This window comes from Heloderma suspectum, chromosome 15 (genome assembly GCF_057233095.1).
Source record: "Heloderma suspectum isolate Gila_16-S chromosome 15, 16-S_ref, whole genome shotgun sequence".
NCBI lineage: Eukaryota > Metazoa > Chordata > Lepidosauria > Squamata > Helodermatidae > Heloderma > Heloderma suspectum.
The window spans coordinates 13912125-13931293 of NC_139472.1; the positions used below are offsets into that span (position 1 = coordinate 13912125).

Consider the following 19169-nt stretch of genomic DNA (forward strand, 5'->3'; position numbering starts at 1 on the left):
TTCCCCACACATTGATTTTAAAGTAATTTGATTCAATTTCCCTTTCTGTGAAATGGGAGGTTAGTGGTAGAGTAGAAAGTGGGTCTAAAGTTGCACTTTTGTGGTCGCTTTGTGGAGTCCCTCCCCAGCTTTGCCCATACCATTTTAAAATTCATACAGTTCAGTTTCCCTTTCAGTATGGGTTGCTGGGAATACAAAAGACACTGACCTCTGTCCCACCAGTCTCATGGAGGAATCTGTTATGCAAAGATTTCTTTAAATATTTTATAATCTGGATTTATTAGCATTATTGGTCAATAAGGATCTATCAGTTCATGGCAGGGTGTCCTAAACATTTGGAAAAGGTGGCATGAAAAATTGTTGCTGGCTATGTCACCTTTTTTAGACCATCTTCCCTTTACACTCAAGACAAAAGAGTAATATTCAAGGAGAGGGGAAAGAAAAGCCTATATAGACTTCTGCATTAAGAAGCAGTCTCTAGAGGCCTGGAATTAGTCTGGGAAAAGGATATGGGGGGAACTGATCAATGAGAAGAAGTAGGTCGCTATCTTGACACAGAGACTACATCAGTCCATCTCGGCACACACATACGGGCATCCTCACTACCAGTCATGTGCTCAAACCCCTCTCCCCTGCACACTGAAAGTTTTGGTGGTTTTGTGGGAACATGGGCAAGTATACATGGTGGCTGAGGGGTTTTTTTGGAGGGGGGAATCTCATTAAGTGGCTTTCCTAGGAATCTGTGATTGGCTAAATACTACAACAAGGACTTGAGTGGCTGCCATTCTCGTAGTAGCTAGAATGGTCTTTGCAACACATGGGAAAGATAGTGCCACAAACCCACAGAGGCATGGTATCAAAAGTTGTGGTACACAGCCGTGGCAGAGAAATTGGTGCACCAAACTAGAACAGTCAAAGGACAAACAGGCCAGACATGTTTTTCTTGGTTTGTTGTTGTTGTTCATTCGTTCAGTCGTGTCCGACTCTTCGTGACCCCATGGACCAGAGCACGCCAGGCCTTCCTGTCCTGCGCTCTCTCCCAGAGCGTGCTCAAGTTCATATTCATTGCATCGGTGATGCTATCTAGCCATCTCATCCTCTGCCGTCCCCTTCTCCTTTTGCCTTCAGTCTTTCCCAGCATCAGGGTCTTTTCCAGGGAGTTTTCTCTTCGCATTAGGTGGCCAAAATATTGGAGCTTCAGCTTCAGCATCTGTCCTTCCAATGAGCACTCTGGGTTGATTTCCTTTAGGATGGACTGATTTGACCTCCTTGCAGTCCAGGGGACTCGTAACAGTCTTCTCCAGCACCACAGTTCAAAAGCGTCAATTCTTCGGCGCTCAGCCTTCCTTACAGCCATACATTACTACTGGGAAAACCATAGCTTTGATTAGACGGACCATTGTCGGCAAGGTGATGTCTCTGCTTCTTACTATGCTGTCTAGGTTTGCCATAGCTTTCCTCCCAAGGAGCAAGCGTCTTTTAATTTCATGGCTACGGTCACCGTCTGCGGTGATCTTGGAGCCCAAGAAAGTAAAATCTGTCACTGCTTCCATTTCTTCCCCTTCTATATGCCAGGAAGTGATAGGGCCAGATGCCATGATCTTAGTTTTCTTAATGTTGAGTTTCAAACCAGCTTTTGCACTCTCCTCTTTCACCCTCAACAAGAGGCTCTTGAGATCCTCTTCGCTTTCTGCCATTAGGGTGGTATCGTCTGCATATCGGAGGTTGTTGATAATTCTCCCAGCAATCTTAATTCCGACCTCTGATTCATCCAACCCGGCATTTCTCATGATGTACTCTGCATATAAGTTAAATAAGCAGGGTGGCAATATGCAGCCTTGTCGTACTCTTTCCCAATTTTGAACCACTCAGTTGTTCCATGTCTGGTTCTTACTGTTGCTTCGTGACCCTTGTACAGGTTTCTCAGGAGACAGGTAAGGTGGTCTGGTACTCCCATCACTTTAAGAATTTGCCACAGTTTGGCTTTAATTCTTTTCCAACTGGCAGAGATCATGGAAGAAGGGCTCCCACTTTATATGTGCACCTGGAGAAAGACTGCTGCATGGGCTAGAAGCTGCTGCTTTTAGATGGAAATGAAACTTGGCCTTAAATGCTGCTGTTGTACCTCTTCTAGAACAACACCCTGTAATGACAGAAACTGTGTGAAACTGATATGAAATGTGTATCATTAGTTGCACGGCTGTTTAAATTTTTAATAAAGTTTAATTTTAAAAAAGAAGCATCTGTCAGCTCGATATCTTTCCCAGGTTTCAGTGTATTTTCTCCTTATGAAATCATTTGTCCAAATATTGCTTCAATTGTTTTGTAAAAAAAAAAAAGGTGCCTTATATTGTGTTTTTTTAAAAAAAAAAAATAACGTTTTTTGTTTTCTTCTTCAGTTATCACTTGGTTTAGGAAATGCTGGTGTCCAAGGGGAATTCTAGTCATTTTCATCCACGTTTGACATTTTCATTTGGCAACTAAAAATCCAATAGCGAATTGGTGTTTCTAATCACCAAATAAAAATCCATTTAAATATGTGCACTCGGATTTGCGATCTTTTACCCACTTACAAGGGAGTAAACCATGCAGAAGTCTGTAGGACATTTTGCCAAGAAATCATAGCAACCGCAGTACTGGGACTTGCTGTGGTCACACATGTTAAACTAGAGACGTCATAATTCACAAGAGGCAGAGAAGACCATCAACTTGGATGGCTTTAAAAGGGGGATTACCAATAGAAAGTAGTCATGATGGCTATATATTACCACTAGTATTACCCCAGTTGCACTCATACCCTGCTTGTGGGCTTCCCATGGGCATCCAGTTGGCCACTGTCTGAACAAAATGCTGGACTAGATAAGCCAACATGACTTATCTAAGCCAACATGGCTCTTCTTATGTTCTTATGCACACCTCAGTCACACAAGTGCACACACACACAGAGATTAGTATTTATTCAAAACAGTTTTATCCCGTTCTTTAGCCAAGCTTCCAGTCGCACACACATATGCACACTCATACACAAGCAGACATATGAAGCAACACACACACGGTTCCATGCACATGGACTTATGCACATGCATAAGTATTACACTGACGTATACCGAATCTGGCGACACGCACACACATACTGACATAAACACATTCACTCACACGTGCAGGCAGGTGGGATTTCCGCAAAGCATTTTTATCCTGCTCTTCAGCCAAGACTCCTGGGCGCACACTCTCACACACACTCAGAAGTGCTCTCACTTTCACACACTTTTCATGCCCACTCACACTCTCCCCCCTGCTTTCCCCCACCTCTCTCTCACACACACACACACACACACACACTCTTTTTCACCCCCCTATGACAAGGGTCTCCGAAGTGGCGCTGTGGATACCCATGAGTTCCCGACGTGATGCCTGTGAGCTCCCAATCTTTAAATATCATTAGTTTGTTTTATTTTTTCCATTTTTATATACAGGCACGGATTTGTATGAAACGTATACAACTTTCTAGCAATTATACATGAGCTGCAACAAAAGTGGACCAAATATTCAAGTAACTATCCATTTGAAGATGGCATCTCTATGCCACCCTTTCAAATACTGCAAGTGATGTAAGGTCCTCAATCCACTGTATTATAGGAGTTGAATGTTTATCCTTCCGGTGTTGACATATCAGTCTTTTCGTTGTCAAAATGGTAAGGAGAATCCATTTGCACTGACCATTTATTTATTTCCATGAAGCAGGTAAATCATTTAAAAGGGTGTGTATATCAGGGAACATTGAAGACTGTTCCAGTGCAACATTTTTCTGTGTAATAAACTCCCTGCGAGAGAAAGCAACTGCGGGACATTGCGAAAACAGATATTCAAAAGAAGCATTAGCTGTATTGCACTGCCTGCAATTAGCAGAATTAGACAATCCCTTATTAAAGAGATGTTGTGGTGTCCAATAGACTCGAAACAAGAGTTTTTGCTGAATAAGATGCAGCCTGAGATTAATAGGTGGATGCCAAAGCAGTGACCCGCTGCTTAGGCATTTTGTGGTGATGCACAAAATGACGTTTCTCAAATTCCCAAACGCACCCACAGGTCCAAAACCGTTGGGGACCCCTGCCTTATGTTGTAACAGTGAGGAAAAATGGATTTTTCCCTACCGTGAATTTCTGTTCTCAGAGACTCCCAAGAAGATATTCCTTACCCTCAGAATGGCGCCTCCTTCTGGACGCCACAGGCAGGGCCAAAAGATTGCTCTTCAGGGGAGCCCATGTCTCCCAGAGCGAACTGGCAGAAAATGAGCACCCCTCACCCCCATGCTAGAAAGACAAAACAAACAAAAGCAATGGGCGTAAATGTTAAGTGAACCGACACAACATGAAAGAAATGAAAAGGGTAGATGGAGAAGGAATTGATCCCCGGAATCCCTACCCGCCTCCCCCACAGGCAGGCAGAAACCATAGCAACATCTATACACGCACACTTCATGGCACTGACACTAATTGAACATGGGCTGAATGCCCCCTGGGAATCTCTGAGAACAAAAATGTGTGGTAAGAACATGGGCACCTGCGAGAATTTTTCCAAAGCTGGACAGTGGTGCACCACTATATTTCATGTGCATGCCGCTACCAAACAGCTACGCCTTTTCCATGTGTGTCTCTGCACATGCTGTGTTGCTCAGAGGCGTAATCCATGACAAAAGAATCATACCAGTGACAACTTCACATGAGTCATCCTAAAACAGCCCTCCACAATCTGGTGCTCTTTAGGTGTGTTGGGACTCCAACTCCCATAATTCCCAGCCAGCATGGCTATCCAACATGTCCAGAGGGCATCAGTTTGGGGAAGGTTGTCCTAGAATGATTTCCTTCATCTTGGAAGCATTAGTGAACACTTCACAGAGTCTCTGAAAGATGCTTCAACAGATGCTTCAACATGGCAGGTTGAAAGGGGGGGGAAGCGAAGTTTCAATTCTTAAATGTTGTTTTCAAGTATCCCTAAAACATCTCATTGCTTTAGGCATCCACTTTGTTTTCTAAGTGGCTGTTCTAGCCCACTTTTATACCACCCCCTCTTGGATTTCTTTCAAGCTGCTCGCTCCATGCTTGGTTAGCAAACTAGGCCAGGCTAAAACCTTTCCCCTGTGACAGCCTAGTTTACTATGTGGGGAAAGATTTTGAAAATGTGACTGCCACGGATCACCATGGAGGGACTGTACAATGTGCGATTCCTACGTTGTTGTTTTTAATCAGCTCCTAGGGCTGAATTAAAAAGCCCTCCAAAGAGAACATGGCCTGAATTTGGAATAGAAGTCATCAGTGTGGGCTGCCATTTTTTTCTTGGAGAAGGATCTTGGAATTGTTGTAGATCACAAGCTGAATATGAGGCAACAATGTGATGAGGCTGCAAAAAAGGCAAATGCTATTTTGGGCTGCATTAATAGAAGCTTAGCTTCCAAATCCCAGAACTAGTTCCCCTCTACTCAGCACTGGTTAGGCCTCATCTGGAGTACTGTGTCCAGTTCTGCACTTTAAGAAGGATGCAGACAAGCTGGAGAGGGTTCAGAGGAGCACAACAAAGATGATCAGTGGACTGGAAACAAAGCCCTGTGAGAAGAGACTGAAAGAACTGGGCATGTTTAGCCTTGAGAAGAGAAGACTGAGAGGAGATATGATAGCGCTCTTCAAGTACTTGAAAGGCTGTCACAGAGAGGAATGCCATGATCTTGTCTCGATCATCCCAGAGTGCAGGCCACAGAATAATGGGCTCAAGCTACAGGAAGTCAGATTCCGGCTGAACAACAGGAAATACTTCCTGACTGTCACAGCAATACGACAATGGAGCCAATTACCTAGGGAGGTGGTGGGCTCTCCCGCACTGGAGGCATTCAAGTCGAGGCTGGACAGCCACCTGTCAGAGTGTTAGCTTCCTGCACTGAGCAGGGGGTTGGGCTCGATGGTCTTGTAGGCCCCTTCCAACCCAACAATTCTGATTCTCCAGAACACCTCTCAGAACAAGCTAGCATAGATTTGTAGCATTCTAGAAAAACTAAAATAGTAGCTGTCAGCCAGGAGGAGGTAGGAAGAATGTCCCACTCTCAAAAGTCCCCGAATAGCTGAAATCCCCACTCTACTTTCATCACATGTAAATAGGAAAGTGAAAAGTGGGGGGGGGGAGTGTGGCACAACCCCATAGCAGAGGGGGATAGAGGTAGAACCTCAGTTCACAACCTCTGGCCTCTTCAGGCAAGCATCAGGGGTGTTTCTGAGCGCACGGAGTGGGATACTGGTTCATATTCTGAAGGAGAACCATCAGACATGGGGGAAACGTTTTCCCAGGCTAGTCCAGATATGAGTAGGCCTGCTCCTCAGGTTACAAACATTCAGATGGCTGAGCTTGAGGGTCCCTCCTCACACACACACACACACACCGTGAGAGGCAGCGAGCAGGAGGTGGACCTAATAGATGCCAGGCGCAGGCGCAGAGCAAAGAGGGAGAAGGCAGGGGCGGAACTTAGATGGTCTACCTGATTGGCCTTGCATGAGAAGCTGCGCTTAGAGGCCTCATGAGAAGAGAGGGACCTCTCCCCCTTAAGTTAGGCTAGCGAGACCGCTTCCCTCTTCAAATGGCGGGCAACTCTCATAAATTCCATGTGGATCCCCTGAAGGCATTCCTGGTAGATGGAGAGTTTGCATCTGTATGACCCTGTGAAGTAATGGATTAAAAGCTGTAGACTGAAGCCTCTCGTCTTTGTATGTTTGGACGTTGAAGTGAAGTGGGGGCTAAGGGAATTGTGACAGAAGGATTCATTGCATTTTTGGGGCAAGGTGGAACCCCACAAGCAAAATTACCCAATTCACAAAATTCCCCAGTCCACCCAAGCCCACACAGGCAGGAGCCATTGGTCGTGAGGCAAATTCTCCTGTTCCTACAGGTGCACATCTGCTTACAACCAGCCTCGCAACGATTCCTTGGACACCCTGGTGAAGAAGGGAACAAGAAATGGTGACTATGAAATTGCTGCAGTCGGAATCTGTTGCTATTGACTGACTGCTATCATGCCTACTTGGAAAAGCAGCATAATTCTTTGGCCTAATGATGCAAAAGTCTAACATGTTGCTCAACTCTCATGCTTCATACAAATGGTAATATTATCCTTCTGTTGGTGCAGAATTTTAATTCTTCGTAGCCTGGTGTACACCCCGGCCGTGGGCTGCTAAGGTTTGGAGGTGCCAAGATAGTGATAAGCCAGATCCAGGTTTACTTACAAGGAGACTTTATTGAGTACTTAGAGTGCACAGGCGTACCCCATGGTTGGATCAGATGGCTTCTCTGAACCCAGAGCCAAGGGGTACAATGGGTTTTATACCATATATGTCAGCAGTGAGGCAGCATGACAGCAGCAAGCATTAATTAATAAAGAGAGCTTCGGCTATTGGGCAGTATAGAAATGAAATAAATAAATAAATAGCGTTCGTCTGGAACTTTCCCAGCACAGACTAACAGTACTTGTTCAGAAGAAAAACAATCAGAACTTTCCCAGCACAGACACCTGGAAACATAGCATTGACAGAGCCTCACTTCTCAGGTGTTTCCCAGGCCCTGATAAGATTCAGAGTTTGTTAGCATGAAATGTGCTGAGGTGGCGATATCAACCTTTGACTCATCTCACAAGCCAAGAGGCCCACTAGCAAGAGAATTGCACTAATAATGAACTTAAAGAGAGCGCTATGGATCTCTAGGCCCCTCTAAAACTACAGGTGTCTTAGTTACAGGCCTGGGGCCGCTACACCTAGCAAAAATATAAAGCCCTTCCATCAATCTCCTTGTATCTTTATTCTGACTCGGTTCACTGGTGGCAGGCAACTTGGCTTGAATAAGCCATGGCAACTTGCGGTGCATGCTGGCTGCCATTATGAATATTCAAGCCGTGGCTTATCATATCATGCGAACCTGGGAAGGGTGGCTTGTTTCTGTGGTTACTAAGCCACTCAGAAACAAATGTGTGTGTGTGTGTGTGAGTGAGAGAAAGGAGGGAGAATAAACAACAATATACTATTTAGCAGTTACATAGCACTTCAGGCTTATAGGATCTACCCCTTTTTTGGTACTATTTATTTATTTACTGTATTTTTATCCTGCATTCCAGACAGTTATTGTCTCCCAGAGTGGCTCACATCAATCAAAATGAAGAGAGGCTTACAAACAAAGAAGACAAGACACATGAGGGAAGAGGAGTAGAGGGGAAAGGAATTAGAACCTTGAGATCCACCAACTGGTCCCTGGACCAAAATAGTGGGAGATTCAGGACAGATAAAAGGAAGGGCTTCTTCACACAGCACATAGTTAAACTACCACGAGATGTAGTGATGGCCATCAATTTGGATGGCTTTCAAAGGGGGTTAGGCAAATTCCTGGAGGAGACGGCTCTCAGTGGCTACTAGTCCTGATGGCTCTATCAGAGGCGGTATGCCTGTGTAGACCAGTTGCTGGGAAACATGGGTGGGAGGGTGCTGTTGCACTCTTGTCCTACTTGTGGGTTTCCCATCGACAGCTGGTTGGCCATTCCGTGAACAGAATGCTGGGCTAGATGGACCTTTGGTCTGATCCAGCAGGGCTCTTTGTACGGTCTTACGTCTGTAAGAAGTTGCATGCCTACCTCGCTGGTGAAGTGTAGTGCAACAAGGCCAATAATATTATTGAAGCATGCCTCAGTGATTATTACAATGATATTTTAAAAAATTAAGAGGTGAAGATCCCTGAAATGGAAACGCAATACATTGCTACTCATGATCCAAGCTTCTTATAAAGAATTAAAACAGAAATCCAGGGCTTGCTGCAGTTTCACAACCTGCCAGCAGTCAGCAGCGCACTACAATGAAGGCACACTTGCCAGGTGAAAGCGTATCTCATTTCGTGTATCTCATTGGAGAAAAGAACAGGCTAAGCAGGTCTTGGTTTGAGAACATAAACTGCAGGAAAAACTGAAACAACGTGACACACACCCGCACCTCAAAAATACTCTGCCTTTCTAAAAACCCAGTTTTTTGTGAATGGTTTTTGGGGCAGATGAAGGGGGGCGGGCACAGATCCAAGACGAATAAATACATGCACAGCAAGCTGATTTTTTATTGGCATGCACTAAACAGTCCTATTGTGAGTCTGGTGAGATGGCAGGCAAACTACGTATTTTTATTGCTTTATTCCCTCTCCCCCTGTTTTCGGCACCCATGGCTGTGTGTGGCCCAAGGGGGGGTGGGTGCTGGGGGAGGAAAAATGGCCCCCGGAACTCTCGAAGTTGCCTATCCCTGATTTGCATAAAAAGAGCCGAGGAAGATACATTCCAAAATGTCTTGCAAAATCTTTTAGAACTCTGTGTGGTCTGAGGAACGGAGAACATGTTCTTTGCACCTCCCACCTCTCTGCTCTATCAACACCGTGTTGTTTTATCTTCCTTTCCATCCTTCTCAAACTTCTCCTTTATTTTCCCCTCCCCCCCCATTCTTTTGGTCTTCGTTGTTTTTTTTTTTTTTAAAGAATGTAATACCATAGCAGATGTGAAAGTGAGAACTGTAAGTGGCTTAATACGTACGACACAGAAACTAATGGATGTTAGTGACCCGAAGGGAAGGGTGTGGGAAGGAAACTATTGGAATAGGGGTGTATTTTAATATGTTTTGTACCATCAAGTGGGCAGGAGGGAGGGTGTCTTTTGTTGTTTAAAAAAAAATCTCACAAAAACATTTAAATAAATAATAAATAACAACAAAAACGACGAGAGACGGCTTATCTGAATTTCCAAATGTTTCAGCAGTGCTGATTTAATCCAGTGCACAAAATAAATCCTTGCTCCACTAATAATGGTCTTTGCTGTCCTTTCACTCCAAGCTACTTTTCCTAGTGTCATCCCTGCCTTGCTTAGAGGTCATTACACAGCATCAGGGTGAACTCACTTTGCTGGCAATTGCTGCCATGATAACCCGGTGTGCAGACACACTCACTGGGTGGCAATCCTGGTTCACTCCAGCACGCTGGCAAACCTGAGTGCATTTCAGTCCAAAAGTCCCTGGCTACGTGGGAGAAAATTGAAATTAGCTGGGATGTGTGAAATGTAGATCCAAGTCCATTCTAGAGCAAAACAAATTGGTGCAGAAATTCCAGAGCAGTATTTTCTACAGGGCGGCTACCTCCTGTGGGTTTGGGGGGTGGGGAGGATTAGCTGTGCTACTTTGAGCTGCGTGTGCTTCACCCTTTATTGAAATTCAAGGACACCAAAGCAGAACTTCTGCTGAAAGGGTAAGTGTAATAACAGATACACTAGGATCATCTTCCCTAATTTGTTCAGAGCATGATGTAGAGGTTGAAAGATTTTAGGCCAATCAAAACTTGCAGGAATAGCAAGATGATACAGCCATTCCTGAGCCGCACCTCTTCAAGTTGCAAGCGGATTACTGTGTACAATGTGCAGGGAGAGGAAACCTTTTTGGGCCCACGGGCACATCCTGCAATGTGAGAAACTGTCTTGGGCACCACCACAAAATGGCTGCCATTGGAGGCATGGCTAGTCACACAGGACAAGTAACCTGTCCAAAATACCAAGTATAAGGCAGAGGTGGGGGGGTCTGAGCTTCAACACACTAAGCAACCCCTTTGAACATTCATTTCATTTCATTTCTGATATTTCTATACCGCCCCATAGCCGAAGTTCTCTGGACAGTTCACAAAAATGTAAAACCATTAAAATACATTATATAATATATAAAAACCCTTCACATCATGACATTAAACAACACACAACAACAACAACAACAACATACATTTCATTTCATTTATTATATTTCTATAATACAGAATATATGCTATAATATAATAATTTCTATATTGAACAGACTGACACACAGAAAGCAACTCTTTTTCTCTTCCCTCCTACCAGCTAACTCATTCCCGCCATTTCTCTCTCTCTCTCTCTGCACCCCCCATGTATCTATCATGCATACACATACACACACACACACACACACACACACTCCTCCCTCCTTTCAACTCCTCACTGCAAGGACACACAAATATACTTTTTCAGGATCCCCCCAGAATACCCCCTAAATCCTTTTTCTCTCAACTCTCTCTTTCTGGCACACACACAGCCCCCATTTTTACAAGCATGCCAGGTTGCTCCCAGCATCCCACTGGTTTCCTACTGCTCTCCTCACTGGTTTACTGCTGTCCTTCCTAGCCCCCTCCCAGCTTACAAGACTGAAGTGACAGGAATCCCACCCCCTTTTCCCCCTTCCTGTCAGGATTCCCTTTCATCCCTGCCGAACTTCAATAGCCAAATCAAAACACAGACAAGAGGCTTCTTTCCACGGCTCTTTAATCCTTAACTTCAATGGGTCAAACAGATGCAATTTGTCAGTAACTCACAGTCTACAAAGGAAATGCCTTCAGGGAGTTCAAAGTGAAACCAGGAAGGTTGAAAGTTGCCCACCGTTTGAGAAAAGGCGGGCATGCTATCCTAACTTAAGGGGGGGATCTCCCTCTATCTTGTGAGGTCTCTATGCGCAGCTTTCCCACCGGGCCAATCGGGCAGACCATCTAAGCTCTGCCCCTGCCATCTCTCTTTTGGTTCTGCATCTGCGCCTGGCATCTAAGAATTCAGGCTCTCCAAGCCCCACCTCTCCCTGTTTGCTATCTCTCACAGGGATGTGTGAAGAGAGGCCCTCTCCATCCAGCTGGACTACTGAAACCTGAGGAGTCTGTCTTTCCCTGTCTGGAAGAGTCTGGGAAAGCTCCTCTCCCACATCTTGCAGTTCCTCTTGAGAATCTGAGCTACTCTGCCACTGCCTATGCTCAGAGGCACCCCTGACACTTCCCTTCTTTTTTGTGGTGGCGGGGTGCACTGCAGAGGAAAGCCTGCAGCTGCAGCAACCTCCCATCTTCATTTCTTAAGAATGTCCCAGAGCCCCACCATGACCCAAATTGATGGGAAATTAAGACAGCAATGCCTGAAGGCCCTCACTTTGAAGCGAACTGGTAAGAAAGTGTGTGTGTGTGTGTGTGTGTGTGTGTGCGCGTGCACGCGCATGTGTGTCTTTTTAAGTGGGAGGGGTAAGACACCTTAGCAGGAACTGAGAAAGGTGTTTGGGGATGCCCTGGTCCCTATGAGCATCACGGTGCCTACCTGGGCATACCTGCACACACTCATCAACTCACATAAAAATATTTCCTGGATATTCCTAGACATGAAATGATAGCAAGACAAGGAGATCATAAACTCTTTCGCTTGGCGTGCTAGCTTTCCATGTACAGGGAGATGTCGAAATATGGAAGCATTTGCATGCAATTTGCTACCCTGAAGTCGGAGGCAGTCCAGACAAGGCAGTACTGCATGCTATTTCTGAATGTTTGAGTTGCATATTTGGAGGAAAATACTGGTTTTAAGATAAGGGACCAAGTTGGGTATTGGTGGGGTAGGGGATAATTAGAGAAGCAGGATAGGTAGAGTAAGGGGAGTTGGGGACCGGAAAAAAAGCACAGGGACATGGTGTGAAATTAAAATGGGAGCCTGTAGACCCATAGGTGTCCATTCCAGTGGGGCCGGTCTGGGAGCTAGGCCCAAACAGCAACCTAAGGGTGCCACATGTTCATGTTGGGTCTGGCAATGACTCTAAAAAGAAAAAAAAAATCGCCACCACAGTGGTAAGCCTTCTCCATGAACTTTTCAAATAAGTTCAGGTACACCAGCCAGATCCTTTCATGGATCACTGCCTTGTTGTGGCAAAGGGGCTTGCGTAACTCAGTGAAGCCATAAGCTATGCCGTGCAGGGCCACCCAAGACGGACAGGTCATGGCGGAGAGTTCTGACAAAATGTGGTCCACTGGAGAAGGAAATGGCAACCCACTCCAGTATTCTTGCCAAGAAAACCCCATGGAACGTATCACAAGGCTAAAAGATATGATGCCGGAAGATGAGCCCCTCAGGTCGGAAGGTGTCCAATATACTACTGGGGAAGAGCAGAGGGAAGTTCCAAGTAGTGCCAGAAAGAGTGAAGTGGCTGGGCCAAAGCCGAAAGGACACTCAGCTGTGGATGTGTCTGGTGGTGAAAAGAAAATCCGATGCTGTAAAGAACAATATTGTTTAGGAACCTGGAATGTCAGATCAATGAATCAAGGTAAGCTGGAGGTGGTCAATCATGAGATGGCAAGATTGAACATCGACATCTTGGGCATCAGCGAACTAAAATGGACAAGCATGGGCGAATTTAATTCAGGTGACCATTATATCTACTACTGTGGGCAAGAATCCCCTAGAAGAAATGGAGTAGCACTCATAGTCAACAAAAGGGTGGGGAAAGCAGTACTGGGGTACAATCTCAAAAACGATAGAATGGTCTCAGTATGAATCCAAGGCAAACCATTCAACAGCACAGTAATACAAGCCTATGCCCCAACCACTGAGGCCAAAGAAGCTGAGGTTGATTGGTTCTATGAAGACCTACAACACCTTCTAGAACTAACACCAAAAAAAGATGTCCTCTTCATCATAGGGGATTGGAATGCTAAAGTAGGAAGTCCAGAAATCACCGGGATAACAGGCAAGCATGGCCTTGTTGGTGTACAAAATGAAGAAGGACAAAGGCTAATAGAGTTTTGCCAAGAGAACACGCTGATCATAGCAAACACTCTTTTCCAACAGCACAAGAGGCGACTCTACACATGGACATCACCACATGGTCAATATCGAAATCAGATTGATTAAGTACTTTGCAGCCAAAAATGGAGACGCTCTATACAGTCAGTAAAAACAAGACCTGGAGCTGACTGTGGCTCAGATCATGAGCTTCTCGTTGCAAAATTTCAGCTTAAATTGAAGAACATGGGGAAAACCACTAAACCATTCCGGTATGACCTCAATCATATCCCTTATGAATATACAGTGGAGGTGACGAATAGATTTAAGGCATTAGACCTGATAGACAGAGTGCCTGAGGAACTATGGACGGAGGTCTGTGCCATTGTTCAGGAGGCAGCAACAAAATCCATCCCCAAGAAAAAGACATGCAAGAAAGCAAAGTGGCTGTCTGAGGAGGCTTTACAAGTAGCTGAGGAAAGAAGGGAAGCAAAAAGCAAGGGAGAAAGGGGAAGATATACCCAATTGAATGCAGATTTCCAGAGAATAAAAAGGAGAGACAAGAAGGCCTTCTTAAATGAACAATGCAAAGAAATCGAGGAAAACAACAGAATGAGAAAGACTAGAGATCTCTTCAAGAAAATCGGAGATATCAAGGGAACATTTTGTGCAAAGACGGGCATGATAAAGGACAAAGAAGGCAGGGACCTAACAGAAGCAGATGAGATTAAGAAGAGGTGGCAAGAATACACAGAAGAACTATACAGGAAAGATCTTAATGTCCCTGATAGCCATGATGGAACCAATGACCTAGGGAGGTGGTGGGCTCTCCCATGCTGGAGGCATTCAAGATGAAGCTGGACAGCCACCTGTCAGGGATGCTCTGACTTGGATTCCTGCACTGAGCACGGGGCTGGATTCGATGATCTTATAGGCCCTTCCCAACCCTACTATTCTATGATTCTACACACCAATTGCCAAAATCTGCTCCCCGAACCTGTGAACGAGGGGCATTTTTGCTCAGTCCCACATTAGCGTCTCCCCAGCCCAGGTTAGGTCTGCTAACTACTTTTTAGCAGCTCCTCTTCTTAGGCCTTTGTCAGCAGCAGCTCAATTTGCAGATACTGGCAAACAATCACACTTACATCTTTGCGCTGTGAAGAACGTCACCTTTCTGCAGAGCAAAACCACTGCCAAAAGGCACAGGAGCAGGCCAGGCCAGCTTTATGGTCAGTTCCCGGTCAGTTTCCTGGTCAGCTGGCTCTTGGCGACAACAGACCCATGAAAACAGAACCTTGAATCTTGTAGCCCTGTCAGAGAACCTGGGACTTACATCACTCGCATCCATGAAACCTTGGGGGCAACTGCACTCACCTGTGACGAGATCACAATCAACCAGGTAGGCAGGCTGTGTGTGGAGGGGGAGGAATACATAAGAACATCAGAAGAGCCCTGATGGATCAAACCAAGGGTCCATCTAGTCCAGCATCCTGTTCACACAGTGGCCAACCAGCTGTCGACCAGAAATCCACAAGCAGGAGATGAGTGCAACAGCACCCTCCCACCCATGTTCCCCAGCAACTGATGTACACAGACATACTGCCTCTGATACTGGAGGTAGCATAAAGCCATCAGGACTAGTAGCCATTGATAGCCTTCTTCTCCAGGGATTTGTCCAACCCCCTTTGAAAACCATCCAAATTGGTGGCCATCACTACACCTTGTAGTAGAGAATTCCATAATTTATGTGCTGTGTGATGAAGTCCTTCCTTTTATCTGCCCTGAATCTCCCAGCAATCAGCTTCATGGGATGATCCCACTGGGTTCTAGTTTTATAAGAGAGGGAGGAAAATGTCTCCCTACCCACTGTCTCCACACCATGCATAATTTTGTACTCCTCTCTCATGCCTCCCCCTTACTCGCCTTTTTTACAAAGCTGGGGACTCAGATCTGGGGATGATAGAGACCAAACCAGCCCCTTCACACCATTTGAGCAGCAACAGACAGAGAAGCAGAGCTATTAAAACAACTAGAGAGAGTGTGTCATTGCTGGACCCTTCTGGGGAAAAGAACTTTAGTTTCCTGTGGGCTCAGCTTTTTCAGAACAGGCTGCATCACACTTCGGTGGTCATCCCACTGACAAGCCATTATTATCATCATCATCATCAATTTATTTACAATATTTATATACCACTCCACATCAAAGATTTTGGAGCGGTGAACACCACGATAAAGAATAAAATCCCATAATTAAAACAATTGAAACATTTTAAAAGAAACAGAGTCTTAACTTAATAAACTGCAGCCAGTCATTCAGGGAAAGCCTCTCGTAATAATGTCTTCAGGAGGCGCCGAAAGCAACACAATATTGGCGCCTGTCTGACCTCCAAAGGCAGGGGGTTCCACAATAAGGGGGCCACCACACTGAAGGCTCTTTTCCTGGTGGACTCAAGCCAGGCCATTGGTCCATGTGGAACCACCATTAACAAGTCCAACTTCTTTTTTTCTTTTTTTAGGAAAGTATGGGCCTCCAAAATCTGTCTGTTACCCCACATTTCTCCCCTAGTAGGGAACCACAGATGTTAAAACTCTTCTGTGCGCATTGGCCATTGAAAGCAGCAAAACTGTTATTTCTGAGAGCCCCAGTGCACAGGACAAGAGTTTTGGTTTGCTGTGCTTTTCTGGCATTTTAACACCGAAAAAGAAGGCTATGTCTTACAGCAGGTCAGATTGTTTGTCCATCTAGACCAGAATTTTCTACCCTAACTGGCAGTAGCTTCCAGAGTCTCACTTGCTGTCTGATCCTTTTAGTTGGAGATGCTGGGGATTGAACCTGGGACTTTCTGCGTGCAAAGCAGATGTTCCAACACCAAGCCCTGGTACTTCTTCTAAAGCAGTCTTCTCTAACATGTTTCCCTTCAGATCTGATGGACGACAACTCCTGCTGTCCTTAAGGAGGCAGTAGTGCGACCACTCCTGAAGAATCCCACTCTAGACCCAATGATATTAGACAACTATCGCCCAGTCGCAAATATTCCTTTCCTAGGGAAGGTACTTGAGAGGGTTGTGCAGGAGCAATTACAGGCACTCTTGGAGGATACTGATTATCTGGACCCATTCTAGTCTGGGTTTTGACCTGGTTACAGGACTGAATCAGCCTCGGTCGCCCTGATGGATTACGTTTATCGAGAGAACGACAGGGGGAGAGCAACCCTGTTAATTCTGCTAGATCTCTCATTGGTTTCTAATACCATTGACCATGGTATCTTCCTAGATTGACTCCACGGGATGGGCATTGGAGACACTGTGTTAAAGTGTTTCCAGTCTTACCTGCCAGGCCGATTTCAGAGAGTAACTCTGGGTGAACGTTCCTCGGCCCCTTGGCAATAGAGCTGTGGGGTTCTGCAGGGTACCATCTTGTCCCCAATGTTGTTCAATATCTATATGAAACCGCTGGGAGTGGCCATTACGGGATTTGGATCCAAGCACAATCAGTACGCTGATGACACACAGCTCTATCTCCCTGTGACATCTGGATCAGGAGAGGCTGTGCAAGTCCTGGATCAGTGCCTAGACTCACTAACGGGCTGGATAAGGGTCAATAAACAAACTGAATCCTGGCAAGATGGAAGCCCTGTGGGTGAGTGGTTCCTGGTGTCAGGCTTCTCAATTCCCCCTCAGTGCACATGCTCAGGGAATCTGACACAGGACACCCAAATCGGTGAGATTTCTTTATTACAGGAAATCCCACGACAAAAGCTTAAAGGTTATACTCTTCAGAAATCATATAGCTATAGGCTCTATGTAATTCCAGAACAGTCCAAAGCTAAACACCACTACCATGCCTGAGATCCTCATCAACATGGTTTCCCCATCACCATCTCCACAGTTCTGAACACAAAGGAAGGGACTCAGGATTCCTGGCATATCTAACCCAGGCAATCCATACACGGGGCTCCAACCCTGGACAAGGAATGGGAATGATTCCTGGAATGACCCCATCAGGCAATCAAGGGATAAATTCTTGAAAGGCCTAAACAAAACCACACCCGTTGAGAGTCCAACTTTGAATCTTTTGTTGAGAAGTCCAGGCTACATGGTCAAGGCCTATCAAGAACAAGGGAAGGGTAACCCAGACACGCAGGGAGTTCTGCCCCACCGCTTTCGCATTGGTAACTGCATGTGTCCAGGACGAGGAAAGTCCAAAAGTCATAGATCAAACCCAGCCTGCCAGTCGGCAGAGCTGACAACAAACAAAGCTGTACAATCCACAGCAAACGAGAGTTCAAGTCTAGGAGAAGCCTCACAATATTTTTCATGGCAAGTCTTTAGCAATCCAAAATTCCAGTTAAGGGAGAGTCCATGTGCAAAGTGCCTCCCCAAACCCAGATGATGATGGATCCAAACAGAGAAGGCTTCAGGCAATGAAGACGAGATGGTCCTAGGAAAGGCTCTTCACCTTTGCATCTGCTTAAAAGGGAAGGCGTGACTGTAAGACACCCCCTCTGGATCCCTTCACAGACAAGGGCCTTTAGCCTTTCAGCAAGGCCCCTGTCTAAACAGGGCAGCACTGCTCAGCCCTCCAGCAGTGATGCTTCAACCTGGGCGACCCTTCTGCAAACCCCACCCCACCTCTGTCAGGTTTTCATGGACAGCTGCCAGCCTCCCCACCTGCTAAGGCCAGACCAGCAGGCGGACAGGGAGCTGGGTGACTCCCCCTGGCTCTGCCCTGAGAACATCAACAGAGATAAGCTCACACAGACTCTGACATTCCAGAGGCTGAACAGGCCCAAGCCCTTCCAGGCTACTTTTGATCAAATCCTGGCTATAATCTGCAGAGCTGAAGCAGCAACCTGACATCCGGGTCCAGGAGATAGGCGCATTGCCTCTTCTGGACGGGGTCCCACTCCCTCTGACAGATCACGTTCATAGTCTAGGGGAACGCCTAGATCCATCACTGCTGCTGGAGGCCCAAGTGGCCGTGGTGGCTCAGAGAGCCTTTTACCAGCTTCACCTGGTAAAGGCTTGGAGTTCCTTTCACCAACTTCACCTGGTTTGCCAGCTACACAGCCTCTCCTGGACAGGGATAGCTTGACCACAGTGGTACAGCTGCTAGTAACCTCAAGACTGGATGCAACACGCTCCATGTGGAGCTGCCCTTAAGGCCGCTGGGGAAGCTGGAGCTAATGCAGAACACAGCAGCTCGGCTGTTGTTGGGAGCTGCCCCTTTTCGGCATGCAACTAGGGACTCCGCTTGCCAAAGGAGGGAGCAACTGGCCTGATCTCTGCGGCAGTTCAGCACCACCACTGGCTGGAGGATGGTATTGCAGCTACCCACTCAACAGCAATCAGGTGACACAAGGGACCAATAGAGTTCTGCCTAGTCCCATAAAATGGTTAACTCTGTCTGCCTTCTCAGATTGAGCAAACTGTCACTCGGGCACCAATTGTACACCTTCCCATTGTACCTCTTCTCACTTACCTGTCTGACCAGCTTCAGGCTTAACTTACCTGCTTGCCTACAGACTGCCAAGCTCTGCCAGAACGG

At 46.0% G+C, this 19169-nt stretch overlaps 1 protein-coding gene across 1 annotated transcript in view; it reads right to left on the reverse strand.

Annotated features, from left to right (window-relative positions):
* The window catches only part of LOC146335365 (uncharacterized), a 32428-nt gene that overhangs the window by 6872 nt on the left and 6387 nt on the right, over positions 1-19169 (reverse strand). The window lies entirely within an intron of this gene.